Source organism: Topomyia yanbarensis, chromosome 2 (assembly GCF_030247195.1).
Source record: "Topomyia yanbarensis strain Yona2022 chromosome 2, ASM3024719v1, whole genome shotgun sequence".
Classification (NCBI taxonomy): domain Eukaryota; kingdom Metazoa; phylum Arthropoda; class Insecta; order Diptera; family Culicidae; genus Topomyia; species Topomyia yanbarensis.
Window position 1 is genome coordinate 39,390,589 of NC_080671.1, and position 14,713 is coordinate 39,405,301.

A 14,713-nucleotide genomic window follows, 5' to 3' on the forward strand; every position below is an offset into this window, starting at 1 on the left:
AAATTGTTCCCAAACCTGAGGGGTTACCCATCAGCAAATGAGTGTTTGGGACAGTGAATAAAAGGAGGAGCTAGTGTTCTGGGAAAATTGGCGAATCGAGGTTTTTTGGGGGGATTCCCTCATAGTGTAATGTCTGTTAGTCTGTGATAATAGTTCCAGTTTGATGTGCGTTGGATTACCGTTTCCTATACCAAAACAATTGTGCATTATTTCATTAAAACGTTATAACAAAACAGTTTCTAGCGGATATCCGATTTTTTTTTCTATGGGGATAGGTGAAGCCAAAAGTCATAACCTGTAACGATGGAAGTATTGGGAGCCAATATTACTCGAGTAATTTGCCAGATACCATTTGAAATGCTCGAACGCGACATCAAAATTTGGCCTATTCGAAAGCACCAACTCAAGCGCTGCTATATTCAATATCTAAAAGAAATATGGTTTTCAAACAATAAACGGCAATGAATGTTGTTTCGAGTAATAATACAGATTTGGCGATTTAATTTTTTTTTGCTAGTTTAAAAAGAAATAATGAATAACTTTGTAGTTGTGATGCGCAAAAAATAATTGTTTCCAGTGATTTTTTTTCACAAGATGGCGGCTTTGCAACATGTTACCGCAGGTGCGTTTTTTTTTGGAAAGAGTCCACGGTCGGAGATCTATCTCACGTAATTTTTGACCCACTTATTCCCACTAATTCACAACAAATGGCTTTGTTGTTAAATCTAAATTGGATAGAAGAATACACAACGAACCTGCATGAGTTGCACGCAAAAAACATTCAACTGCAAAGTCTTCAAATTTAAAAAAATGCGAAAATTGTTGTGAATTTCATCAGTCGTTTTAACCCATTCATGCCCATGTTGTTTGTGGACAACAACGTTTTTAAACAGCTATAACTTTTGATTGAGACGAGATTTGCTCACAAAAACAAGTAAGGCTCATTAATGTTATTATTGCCTTTAGTTTGAGTATTAACAGTTACAAGGATCAGCTCTAGAACTGAAGTTGTTGCAATTAGTCTGATTGGATTCCGATGGAGCAGTGCTGCCAGGGACAGTTTACGTTGACGACGGAAAAAGATTTTTTCATATATCTTTGTTATGGTGAAATATTATTGAAAACTGATAAAACTTATCAATTTAGAGTGTCGTTGGCTGCGTTTTTCACGTAATTGGACTATTGTAATTATTCTAGGAGAATTGTATTGAGCATTAGAAGGTAAAAATGGACCAGCCTGTAGCACTGCCATGGAAACATCCATCTTTATGAAAATGGGCTTTTCGTGTTTCTTGACCCCACCGTTTTCAAGGAAAAATAGTTTTGAAACCCTACATGCACTAGAAAAAAGTTGGGCATGAAAGGGTTAAGAATTACATAACAAGACAAATCGATCAGTAAACCGATCACGAGCAGTAATGTAGGCAAAGATCAACCCGGTCTCGTACAAAGTTGCCGAAGTCCAACCAATTCCGCACCAAGTTGAACTTTTGGTTGAAATGCGCTGAATTTGTGGATCTCAAATTTCCAAGACCAGAAACTGTTTGCTTCAACTTTGTGTTAGCTCTTGTTCGAGCTTTTTTATTTGGCGGTCTCGCAAGAAATGTTTTTTTCGACATATATAAGGTATTTTATCTACCTAGAGTTTTTATGAGTACTAACAGATGTCTCTACATGGGAACAGTCAGAGACGCACTCTTCTTGAAACAAGAGAGCATAAATATTAGTCGTGGTGAGTGGCGTGATTCTTTTTAGTATTTCTGAGCAAACGGTTGCTTAGAATGGCTTTTAAGGGATTTCATCCATATGATTCTCTACACACTTGCTACATCGGGCTTTATTGCTGCAATAACCTATTTGCTTGCGTTTAATGTAAAACATGAAGTGCGATACAAACATGCAGACGAATCTTGTTGAAGAAGACTTCGGCTTTCCGGTTGTGCCGTTAAACGTTACCCGATATAAGTTTGAAGGGACATATAATTTTGTCAAGTCATGTGTTATTGCCACTCAAATCTCACGGTAGAAAGTGGTACTTGAAACAATTAACCTTTTCACACCACGAATGCTCATCTCGAATCGATGACCACACCGTCGATTTCAACTATATGAACGGACATGTAGACGCGGTAATTCTAATTGAAGAGTAAGGCCGCACAGCAAATTCCCATAAAACTGATATCACCATGATATCTAAATGATGCCAAACTTACTAAAACGAGCGCCAAATTACTTTTATTTTCCAATCTAGATTAATAATGACTAACCAAAGTTGCTTTGACCACATTGGCCATCTACGACGGTTCTTGATTTCATATAAGCAGGAGCTGAAAAATTGTCAAAGGGGCGAGTAAAGGAAAATTTCAAGATTGAGTTTGTATTTTTGATGCCAAATGTCTTTAAAATGCATGAAATGTCGAGCTTTGATGTAATCTCGAAAAAAAAAAATTGACAAAAATTACTGTTTTGTACTTTGCCCTTCTCATACAGAAAGAGTATGCAATCACTCTAAAAATCGCCAACCTAATCCCCTTATTTTTTTGATTAATATAGGTTTTCTGTTGAGATATGTCGTGAGGAATTGCCCTCCCCCCACACTGCACACCACTCTTCCATAAACCTCTCCCGCACATTACCCTAAAGTCCCCCCCATCAAGCCACCTTCGCTCAAAGCCCCTCAATAGATCTTCCTCAAACGACTACAATTTTCTCCATTTTAGCGATTGTGAGATCGTGGCACACTCTATCAAAAGCGACAGATTGGTTGGTGTAGGTACATAATAACAATTTGAATGCGACATTCCATTCTTCCTGTTCTGTAGGATATTAAATACAGTAGGTTAGTCGTTGTTCAACGTCCAGGCGTTGATCGTCGATTAAGTACCGTAATCTCACCAATTCAAGGTTGATCTCAATGAAGTTATTCCACGATCATTGATGTCTCGTTTATTTTATTTTTTACGACCCAGAAACATGTGCGCGTATTTACAACCAGATGAAAAAGTGCCACGGGTACTGGTACGAGAATCATCGTTCGCGGTTGTCTTTGGAGATTGCCCGCCACCCCCATTTACTTATGCATCAGGAGTAGCCCAGGGAAGCTACTTGGGACCGTTGATGTTTGTGCTTTACTTCAATAACATGTATTTAATGCAGAAGTGTTCTTAGAGATTCTTGAAACATGTGAAGAAGCGGAGGCACCAAAAAGTCGATGCGTCGTTTCAGAAACACCACAGGTAATTCGTGGGGTCCCAGATTGAAAGACGATTCAATATTTAAACCGAGAATCATCGTTTAGTCGACATCGATAGCGCCTAGAGTTTAACTCACAGTTGGAAATGGTTTGATTTATTCTTTCAACTTTTTTCCGTTTTTTAAACTTTTGGAAGTCGCGCAGTGCACTAAGTGCACAACGTTATGAAATTCAGACGAAATAATCTTAGAGTCGTTTCTGGCAGATCTGAATAGAAGAGATCTGACGGCGCCATTCTAAAAAAAAATGATAGCTACCGAGAGCTTGTCGGTTATCTGCCGGCTGCACTATATGAATACCTCGTTGTTTTTCTTTTTCAATTGCCATGTAAGAAAAGGAAGTGGAAAAGAGAAATCACAAGTCACTATTGAGAGATCAATAAGACACGTTTGATAGGATATTCGAGTGTATTAGGCTTAAAGACGATTTCTTCACCCTCGCTTAACTTTTAAACCAGGTTCACCAGTACGCTCAAATCTGGATTAAGCGCTAAGCGAGTATGAAGAAATCGGCCCTTGACGTTTCATACTTTAGCCCTAGAAAAGTAAAAACAAATCAATCGTTTTCCTCAACATCCCAGGACAGTTAAAAACCAGGAAATGTCCTGGAAAACCAGGACGTATGGTCACCCTAGGAAATGCTCTTGAGTGGTTTCGTAGTTACGTAGAAAGACGTACGCAAGTTACAAAGTACAACCGCACTACACCATCGGAAGCCGAAATTAATCTTGTTGTACCACAGGGTAGTGTACTAGGACCACTTTTATTTATCCTATACATTAACACCATTAGAAATATTTTGGAAAATACGGAAATAAACCTGTTTGCCGATGACACAGTTTTGATTATTATCGGTACTAGTTTCAATGAGTGCATCAGGCTAATGTACCTTAAACTGACAAAGTTTAGTGATTGGTTGAAGTTAAATGAAAGTACTGCAACAGTTCAAATAGATGAAGAGATGGTTAAACGAGTTGATACTTTCAAATACCTTGGGGTACATTGAACGAAAAACTGAGTTTTAATGGTAACGTGAACTATACAATCCGGTAAGCTGCCAGAAAGTTTAGCGTTCTTTGTTGGATTAATAGGTTTCTAACATTTGACTCGAAGATCATCCCAAATGCATTTTGACGGGCATGTAGGAAATAATAGTACTGCAATCTGTAATTTATTTGGAAAAATCTTGTAAAAAGTGTATATTTCGTATTCCGAAACAGACCGCGACCGCGACTACTTTTCATTTATACCTGAATTTTCAAATGACATTCCCGTCCACGAACTATCTGAACACGAAATTACCACTGCGTTAAAAACCTAGACGCATCAAAAGAAACTCGACCTGACGGAATTGCCCCAATATTTTTAAAAAATCTAGTAGAAAAACTTTCTCTACCATTACTACTTACATATTTTCAACAAGTCACTGAAAAATGGAACATTCCCAGAAATACGGAAATCATCCTTTTTAGTGCTAATTTTTAAATCAGGCGCTAAATCGGACATCCGAAACTATCGAGGGATTGCGATTATCTCATGCGTTCCAAAACTATTTGAAAAACTAGTAAATGACAAAATATTTCAGCAAATCAAAAATCAAATAACAAGCAAACAGCATGGCTTTTACAAAGGCCGCTCAACAACATCAAACCTTTTACAATTTGTAACATTCACTGTAAATGCAATGGACAATGGCAACCGTGTGGAAACTCTCTACGCGAACTTTAGTAAAGCATTCTACCGTATTGGAATACCTTTATTACTCTTCAAACTGCAAAAATATGGCATGGAAAATAAACCTTTGACAAGGCTCGAATCATATTTAACGAAACGCGAACAGTTCGATTTCAGAATATACTCTCTGAACCAATTCGTGTCACATCTGGTGTACCCTAGGGTTCCAACTTCGGCCCTCTTCTTTTCATTTTGTACGTAAATGACATTTACCTTTATACTCAAAAATTGAAACTTTTGATAGAAATAATAAATGTCAAAGACACTGAAGTATTCCAAAACGAAATCAACTTATTCCATACACTGTGTAGCAAAAGCCTATTTAACGTAAAGAAATGTAACTAAATAACCTTCAGCAGAAAAACTTCAAATATTTCCATAGACGTACACTTAGGAAACCAACTTGTAGAAAAATGCAAAATTGTACGAGACTTAGGCGAAATCTTAGACTCCAAGCTCACATTGGTGGAACATTACAATACAAATAATAAATTAAGCAAATAGCATACTGGGCTTTATTAAAAGCTTCAGCTATAATTTTGAAGGGTGCGCAACGTTTGGCATAAATACGTTAAGCATAAGTACGTTTGGCATACATACGTTAGGCATAAGTACATTAGGCATAATGGACGATTGGCATAATATATGTTAGGCATAATGGACGATATGCATAATTCACAAAAATATAAAAATAATCGCAAGGCTTTCGTTAATATAGAGATATCAATCCTACACTTGTTTTTTCGGGTTTAACGAGAGAAATGAAAAATACCAAAAATTAAAAATACAATGCGACATATTTATGCCTTGCAACTGTAGGGTTTTTTTTTCTTTTTTTTCGGCGGACGAGATGAAGAAAGCATCCCTTGATTTAAGTCAACAGTTTGGTACAAGCACATTTCAAACCCATTATATGTATAACCGATACAGTTGCATCCAAATATTTAAAAAGCCAAATAATGAACAAACATTAGGTTTTGGAGCTTAAGGAAACTTGCATTGTTATGTACAGAATCAGTCTTAGGCTACAGATTTCACGTTTACCTTTTTCGTTTCGACACCTCGTCACAGTACACAAATAAATTCTCTCTCGTATCAGACAATTTCCGTAGTTTTATTTTGATGGCCTCAAGAATATAATCATTGAACTTGATAATATAGGAGATAATCAAAATTGAAGCAGCAACATTTTTATATTCGTTGAATAAATAATAAAATGCATCGTTCTTTCTTGCATGAGCTGTCCTTCAAGAGCACATATTATCTTCTTGGACATGCATGTATGCACCATACATGTATGTAAGAGCTAATCTAAGTTGTTGTACGTTATTCCTTACGTTATTACCTTTAGGTGTTATATACAAAGTTGTGGTGATAAAATGAGCCAAGTTCGTGCTTTTTAGAGCGTTTTCTGTAAAATTTATTTGAAAAGGCGAAAGACAGTTCGCTAGGAGTACTATCAATGATAGGAAAACCAAGCTGAATTACATTTTTTTTACGAAATTCAAAATTTTTTGAGCGAATTCGCGGAATATCACAATTAATTTCTTAAGACAGATGTCTTCCGTTTAATTCCGCTATATTAATATTAATGAAAAACAATTGCTTTTCTATTGCTTTTGTCCATTCAACTATTATTTGTAGTCTTCTTCAGTGTTCATATCAGTCCAAAGAAAATTGCTATTTTAGTCATTTGTAATTTATAGGTTGTACGTATTAACGCAAGCTAAGTTTCCGTATACCACGCATTCGGTCTGCTTCTTTTATTTGAACACTTACGCTCTTATCATTCTAGGCCATCACCGCCAAAAATTTATTTTATTGAAGTGATAATTTATGCCTAACGTCCATTACGCCAATCGTCCATTATGCCTAACGTCTATTATGCCTAACGTATGTTATTCCTAACGTCCATGATGCCTAACGTATTTATGCTTAAAGTCCATTATGCCTAACGTACGTATGCCAAACGTCCGTATGCCTAATGTATTTATGCCTAATGGGGTACACCCAATTTTGAAGACCCGTACACAATTAAATCATTATACAATAGATATGTCAGGCCAATTTTGCAATATTGGAGCGTAGAATGAAACCCATACACTGTCCTGAACGAAGAACGCATCAAATCAGTCCAAAAACAATTTCTTTTGTACGCACTTCGTAAACTAAACTGGACGACATTTCCTCTTCCATCGTATAAAGCATGTTGCATGCTCATTAACATACAAACACTCAAAGAACTATGCTTTGCTTTATCAACGACAGTATTTCTCAACGTGTACAAGCCGCAAATAAAATTTTCTGTACCTAGCTGTCAACTAAGAACTCGTAATTTATTCCAAGAACAATCTTTCAGGACAAACTATGCTAGAAATAGCCCCATCAATAGAATTAGGCGTCATTATAATGAAAATTGTGTAATAATCGACCTTTCCATGTCCAGAAAACAAATTAAATTTCAACTTAAAAAATAATGAAATAATGTATAGTATATAAGCAAATATTGTAATACCATTCTATGTTGTCTAAATATGCTTTACAAAAATAAAATAAAACAAGACCATTATAGCTCCTCATTTTGACTACTGTGCTTCTATTCCATTCTTAGCATCCAAGAAACAGTATAAGCGAATGCAGATCCTACAATTCACAGTTACTACGATGTGACAGACTATCTCCGGGACATTTAATACCCAATTATTGGCAATGGATGTCAGTTAAGCAACGTATTACATATATCACACTTGTTTTCATCTTCAGAGAAATAAGTAGCTGCTTCTATTTATGAAAAAGAAAGAAAAAATATGTCCCGATTTTGTATTTTACGAGAATCGGACCTACAGAAATATTTCAGAGACCTATTTTGTGTGTCAAATTTTTTCTTCGTATAGTCGTCGAATACGCTAAGTCATTTATCGCATCATGAACCAGACTCAAGGTATCTCAATCTAAACACCCCTATGGTCAACAACGCCATCAAGGACACTTTTGACCGTCCTTTTTCGGACTAACTGCGCGACATGACGACGCACAAATTTGCCCCGAAACAACAAATGATTGATTACGTTGATCATCCAGCCAACATAACTCCGTAACCGATCAAATTAGACCATTCGAATATAGCTAAGTTTTGACCGCATCGATTAGCGCTCTGAACAACAAAGAGCGCAGTCGCCGAAATCGGACGGATCTCGTTGACAGCCGGTTGAACCGTTAATTATCACGTGGCACATTAGACGGCGGCACGCAAACGTGAGACCAAGCAAGCAAACGTGAGACGTTCATCAGCGCCATCCCTCTGCCTTCATCAGATGCATCCGTACTGATTGTGTGCTTTGTTCGTAACCTTTAAACCGTGACGTCCCGAGCAAACGACGAACAATAATTTATTTGCTCGGGGGGAAGAAACAAAAAAAAATCAAAGATTGGTCGTACCCCGAAATGGTTTGCATAGTATAGAAATAATTCCTCATGGTTATGCGGCATTCATATTTCGGTCCAAATGTGACCTTCAACAGTTTGAAGAGAGCTGCGATCATCACGATTGATAATTTACCAAACGATAAAATGATGTTCAGTGGTTGATTTGTTTTTTGTCTAGTTTCTTGCAAATCTTCTGAAGTAGTGTTGGATCACGCAAGACTTTGATTCCGGAACAAATCGACGATCGGTATCTTCCCATAAAGATGCAATGAATTTGATTTGACAGCACGCTGTTCTTAAATTTGAATTACTGTTCTGATTACCCGGATGCGAAAATCTTAGTTTTACGGTCTCCTAATTACAATATGTTAGATAAATGAACTTACAATACATTGAAGTGACGATCAAATCTCTCGCGCGATTAAAGAGGTAGAGAGCTGTGAATTTTGATTTGTGCAACACAGTATGAAAATGAAACAATTGAATGCGTTCTGACTGAACTAATGAATCTGAAACAACAAATATTTATCCCGGAAGAAAATTACCACTTGCACTCTGTCTAGCGTCATCAAAAAAACACTCGTAGCGCAGTTGCGTAACACTCCCCGGATAGTATTTGTCCCAAGCTTCGCGCTCAATGACAGCCAAATTAAGATTTGAAGGCCACCCGGTAAGTGGTATGTAGGTAAACGAGAAAAAGGATGAATAATCGACCGACAGTCGACAGCCACCAGCAATTGTCGAAAGAAACCGTCATAACGATCAACAACACAAACCAACTGGCGGTCATTGGACCTGCCTGCGCCAACAACCGGCCGAACTTGTGTACATAAGTGTAAAGAGTGTACCGAAAAAAAAAGACTGACAGACAAGAAGTGCGCCCGGTATTATAATCGCGTCATACATACATCAAACACTCATTACCAGTGCCATTATGCGAGCCACTTTTTCTTTCAATTGGCCGAACCTCGACATTGGCCCTCCTTGCTTTTTGGCCACAGACCAACAGGAATAAATAGCGATGACCGTGGCCTTATAACGCTGCTGCGGACCGGCTCAGCTATGCGTTCATTCATGCTAGCAATTACATCCGAGGCTCGGAGCCATCAAGCCGCAGGTACCTATCACTTGTTTGTAATTGAATGTAGCTGGTGAAGCGTTGTTGTTTGAAGATCACGGGCAGATATGCCACCGAGTAGCAGCGGATTCTTTCGGTTCTGTTTCACCTATTGATTCTGCATGTTTTCAGTGGTTGCCATGCAGGTGAAGCGGAGTAGCTACCTGCCTGTGAGCATTCCGCCTAGTCCTTGGCCTTAGGCGTTGTTCTTCGTTAAATTACCACCGGCCGGAGCACCGCATGACGGAAGGTGTTGCAGGTATGTTTAACAACAATGGTATGCTCGTAGCACTTGCATTTCCGCCCGGTGCCAACTACGATGGTACAAGTAGGCTATGGCCAATCTGTCAATTTATGCGAGTGTGCCAATGATGAATTGATTGAATTTTGATAGCGTGAGTACTTCTACTCGATGCTGAGATGCTAAGCAAAGCGATTTGGAGCCGCGGTCGGATTGGTAATAAATATTGCAGTTGACCCTTAATTGATCTAAATACGTCGATTAAGCATTGAACAAGTGTAATAAATCTATCAATGCTCGATTATGAACTGGCATTACGGAAAAACGCTGTAGAAAATTATTAAGTGGACCGACTTTTCAAACTTACAGACAATAAATTTTAACCCATTAGTAAGCTTTTGGCATATTTATTTCATTCATCTTCAATACCATAACCTTATACTTAACTCCACTTACTAGGTTCGGTACAACATCTGGCTGCAGCTTCTTCTGTACGAAAACTCACTTTTTCTTCAAGTCTTCCTCAGATTTGACCTTCTTGGGATGCTTCCGTAGTGCCTGCTTCATAATAGCCCAGTATTTTTCGAAGGGCACTAGTTCCGGGACATTAGAAGCGTTCATGTCCTTGGGTACGAAAGTGACCTTGTTGGCTTCTTACTACTCCAGGGTATCATTTGAATAGTGGTACGAAGTCAGATCCGGCCAGAAGATCGTAGGACCCTCGTGTTGCTTCAACAGAGGAAGCAGACGCTTCTGTAGACACTTCTTGATGTAGATCTGTCCGTTTACAGTCCCGGTAGTCACGAACGGCCGCATGAGCAGATTGCTTGCCAAATCTAATATTTTTTGGTAAACTTTGAAAGTTTCTGTTTCCTTACTTGCTCAGGAACATCAAACTTGTGCTGGGCGGTGAGGAACAGTAGCCCAGGAAGCTGCCGAAAGTTCGCCTTGACGTAAGTCTTATCATCCTTGTTGAGACAATGAAGCTTCATCAGCATCAGGGTGTAGTTTCCGAGCCCATAGCTTTCCCACGTACGTATGCAACCCCTCCCGGTTCCTGGCACTCTGAACGGAAGAATTGGACAGATTCAAATTTTTGGCCACATCCCTAACCGAAGCATTGGGATTCTGCTTAAACGATTTCACTACACGCTTGTGATCCTGATCACTAATAGAACATCCATTCTGACCGCATTTCTCCTTCCGTTCGATGTTCAAAGTTTAGTAGTAACATTTAATCACACGACTCACCGTTGACTGCACGCTTCCGAGTTGTTTTCCGTTGTCTTGATGAGAAAGTTAAGGATTTTCCAGGTGCTTGAGCAAAAACAATTAGCGACGTTGCTTTTCGCTGACGCCATTTATTCCAATTTTCGGAGAACTAACAGCGATAAAATACAGGGTAAACAATACACTCTAAACTACTTCTACCCAAATTGACAAGAGACAAAAACGCAATGGGTTATTTACTACAGCGTTTTTTCCGTAAAGCGGTTTTATAAAGTTGCAATTTAATGAAAAATAGTTTTTATGGAAAATATTACCCTCATTTTTATGTCTTACCTTGAAATCAACACTGTGACTAATTGCATCATCGCTATTGCTCTAATCCTCACATATAATTTTGCTCTTCAAAACAGAATCTCGTATCATTGGTCAAAGTGCCTGTTTTATAATGAATTGCATAAGTTAGAATTACGAGATGACTTTTGTTAAATAACGAGTAGGTCTTTCTACGAGGGGAGGTAATTTTCGAAAATGCTCGAACTTCAGGTCTGCTACAAAATTTATTGAAAGCCCGAAGCTCTATAATATATTCTTACATTCGTTAGCACAGACTTCGCACACCGTAGCTTAAAAATGCTAAATGTTGTTTTAATATAATACTACTAAAAACGTCCTAAAATTATCGCAGTAATTGCGAACAAAATTTAAAAAAATGTACAAATTTAAAAAAAAATGATTTTCTTCTTTAAAAGTTAAATATAATTTTTGAATTGATCCAAGAGGACTTTCTAAGCGCACAGTATTTCAAAATGCCCACGGCGGCTATTTTCGTGTCACTTATCATCTATTTTTTATTTGGGTGATCCATCAACAGTACTATCTTTGAAAATGAACCACCTTAGTTATATAACTATTTTTTCCGATCTTTTATTGCAAACAACTATCTTCATTTTACAATATTCAGAACTGCACATGTTTTTCGCATCTAACTTTAAATGTACTTTGTTAAGATAGCATTGTAAGGAAACACGTATTCGCCGTATTAATGTACGTCGGGAATACGCATAATCTGGTCAGAGTGGAATGATGACTCTTTAATTATGTATGAAGATTAAGAATTGACAATTCGATAGAAGAATCGAATTTCAAATACCAATTTGTGGCATTCATATTAGCACGTACAACGAATGTATTATTGTCTTATTCTTTGGTGTATTTTAGTCCACTAAATCATCAATCAGTTATAATAATTTAATTATAATATTATGGGCACATTGTTGTTTGAAATAAAGATTAGTTTCTTTTCGTTCTTGGTGTCTCTAATATTGTTATAGTAATTAGCATGAAAAACCCGGACACGTGTCGTTATAGGTATTTCGATAGTGCTTAACTGGTTAAAATGCACTTCAGTCAACATAACAACACGCGCGAGTAATGGTAATAAATATTAGAACCTTATTCAAACGTTCGTGGAGAAAGAAATCAATACATAGTTTCAGTTCTTATGATTATAATTATGGTAAAGTTTATTACAATTTTAATTACACTGAAATTAGTATATCTATTCCGAATGATATCTCGAGATAGTAAAGGCTTTTCAGTACATTATATTATTCTTGGAATGTCGTGTTTTGTGGAAAATAAAGAAGTTAGGAATATTACAATCATTCACATGCCGTTTGATTCAATTCAACAACACTCTTTTCTGTCGGCTGTCCGGAGCTTGTTGCTTATATTAAGTTGTTTTTTTACAAACCGTGCATTACCAAATTAATTCAACGCACGATAAATCTTTCATAAATTCTCGGTAGCCGACTGCCCAGAGCAATAAACACATGATATCACTTCTGAGAGTTGCATAGATCGTATAACTTGTCAGGGTGAATCCAGATTTGTATAACTCTGATAAGTTTTGGTTAGTAGGATGAGGTAAAGAGTTATACAAATCCTTCTTTGATAATATGTACACAGACGATGAACCACGAAAAACGGAAAAAAAATTTCTTCATATTATTTTGAAGAAAAGTGAGAAAAAAATTCAATAAAATATGAGATTTTTTAGTTTATATGATGCCATTTTTTTAAATTGAAACTTTTTGCTATTTTTATTTTTTAGTTCATCAAGGAACTTCAAGTCTAAGCTTTATAAACCATATTGAATATCCTGTTTAAACTCGTATGTGTGGCTCTTTGCGAGTAAAAAATACTTGTTTTTCGTGCATAATGAACGTATAAATAATTTTTTACATTACACAAGAGGTCCATTGTTGCCTTTCATTCACAATCATTCACAATATTACTTTCGGTTAGAGCATTTCACACCAGACGCTCAGCAATTTTAACGGTAAAGTAAACGTAGAAATCCCACCCGCGTCTTTTTTACTAACACACTATAGAAAAGTCCGCCTACTCCCTTACCGTTTTATTAACCCTTTCATGTCAAGCTTTTGTCTAGCGCGATGAGGATTCCAAAACTTTCCTTTTAATCTGTTGCGGTTAAGATAGACGAAAAACCTGTTTTGATCAAGAGCATCTATCTCGCAGTGCTAAAAGTTGCTTAATTTATACCTTCCGATGCTCGATACGTTCCTCCTAGAATACTTACAATAGTCTAAATGCAAGGAAAAGATACTTGACGACAGTCTAAATTGATAGATTCTATCATTCTTCAATAATACCCAAGTTTCAGTTTTCACCGCTAACTAAAAAATGTCACTGGCAGCACTGCTTCAGCGAAATACACTAATAGACTAATAGCAACAAAGTCAGTTCTAAGAATAATACTTATAACTGTCAGCGCTCAAATAAAAGGTTCTGGTTTTCGAGTATTATTTATTGTGGTGACAAAATCTTGCCCATACTAAAAGTAATAATTGTTTTAAACGCTAAGCAACGTGGACCTGAAATAGTTCAAATGAGTGAGCCGCGTAAGAAAAATCTTTGAAAAAGTGTATTCGCTACGAGAAAACTCAACCACGATAGACTTTACGCAGTTTCGTATTTGGCCTATAGTACGAGAAGTTGAATGTTTGATAAAGATGAAAATGGAGCTCGAGCTTACGATAGATCCCCTTACCCAACTCGTAAGGCAGTACTTATAACGTTCAATATGTTGTCCGAGGCAGAATTCTTCATAGTAAAGAGCAACATACAATACGATGTCGAATATGAGAAATCCGCATATAAACAAATGGTGTGTGTTAAGTCAGACCGGACTAAGCGACAATATATTGATTTAGAAAAAAACGTGTTCAAAGTTTGAATCGCAATATCCTTTACATTATAATTGTAAATTAATTTTTGCCCCAATTCTTGTTTATAGTTACATATTTCAAATCTGGCAAAAGTCGAATGCAGCTGAAGAAATTTTTTATCCAGCGCTATCGTCATCTCATTTTTTGATGTTTTGCGACTTAGTCTGGTCTTACTTAAGATCGACCAAATGAGGATAAAACCGAAGTACGCTCATATTATATAACAGCGCATGGTAATTCAAAGCTCATTAAAATTATCGTGTCTAAATAAGGAGAAAATGTGTCCATTAGGAATCATACTTGAAGAAACTTTTTCTTTAGCATTTCCATCGGCGATCAAGTGTTGACAATCCGGTTAACCACACTCATTCCATCCTATTTGACTTTCGAATCATCAACTAGTGTCACCTATATTCAAATAACGTTATACACAAATCCTGGGAAGACTCTCAGGTGTCAGCT

The 14,713-nt window shown here is 37.1% G+C and overlaps 1 protein-coding gene across 2 annotated transcripts in view; it reads right to left on the reverse strand.

Moving 5' to 3' along the window:
- LOC131683202 (elongation of very long chain fatty acids protein AAEL008004-like) overlaps positions 1-14,713 on the reverse strand; it is a 94,236-nt gene that overhangs the window by 36,859 nt on the left and 42,664 nt on the right. The gene's annotated exons all lie outside the window — the stretch shown is intronic.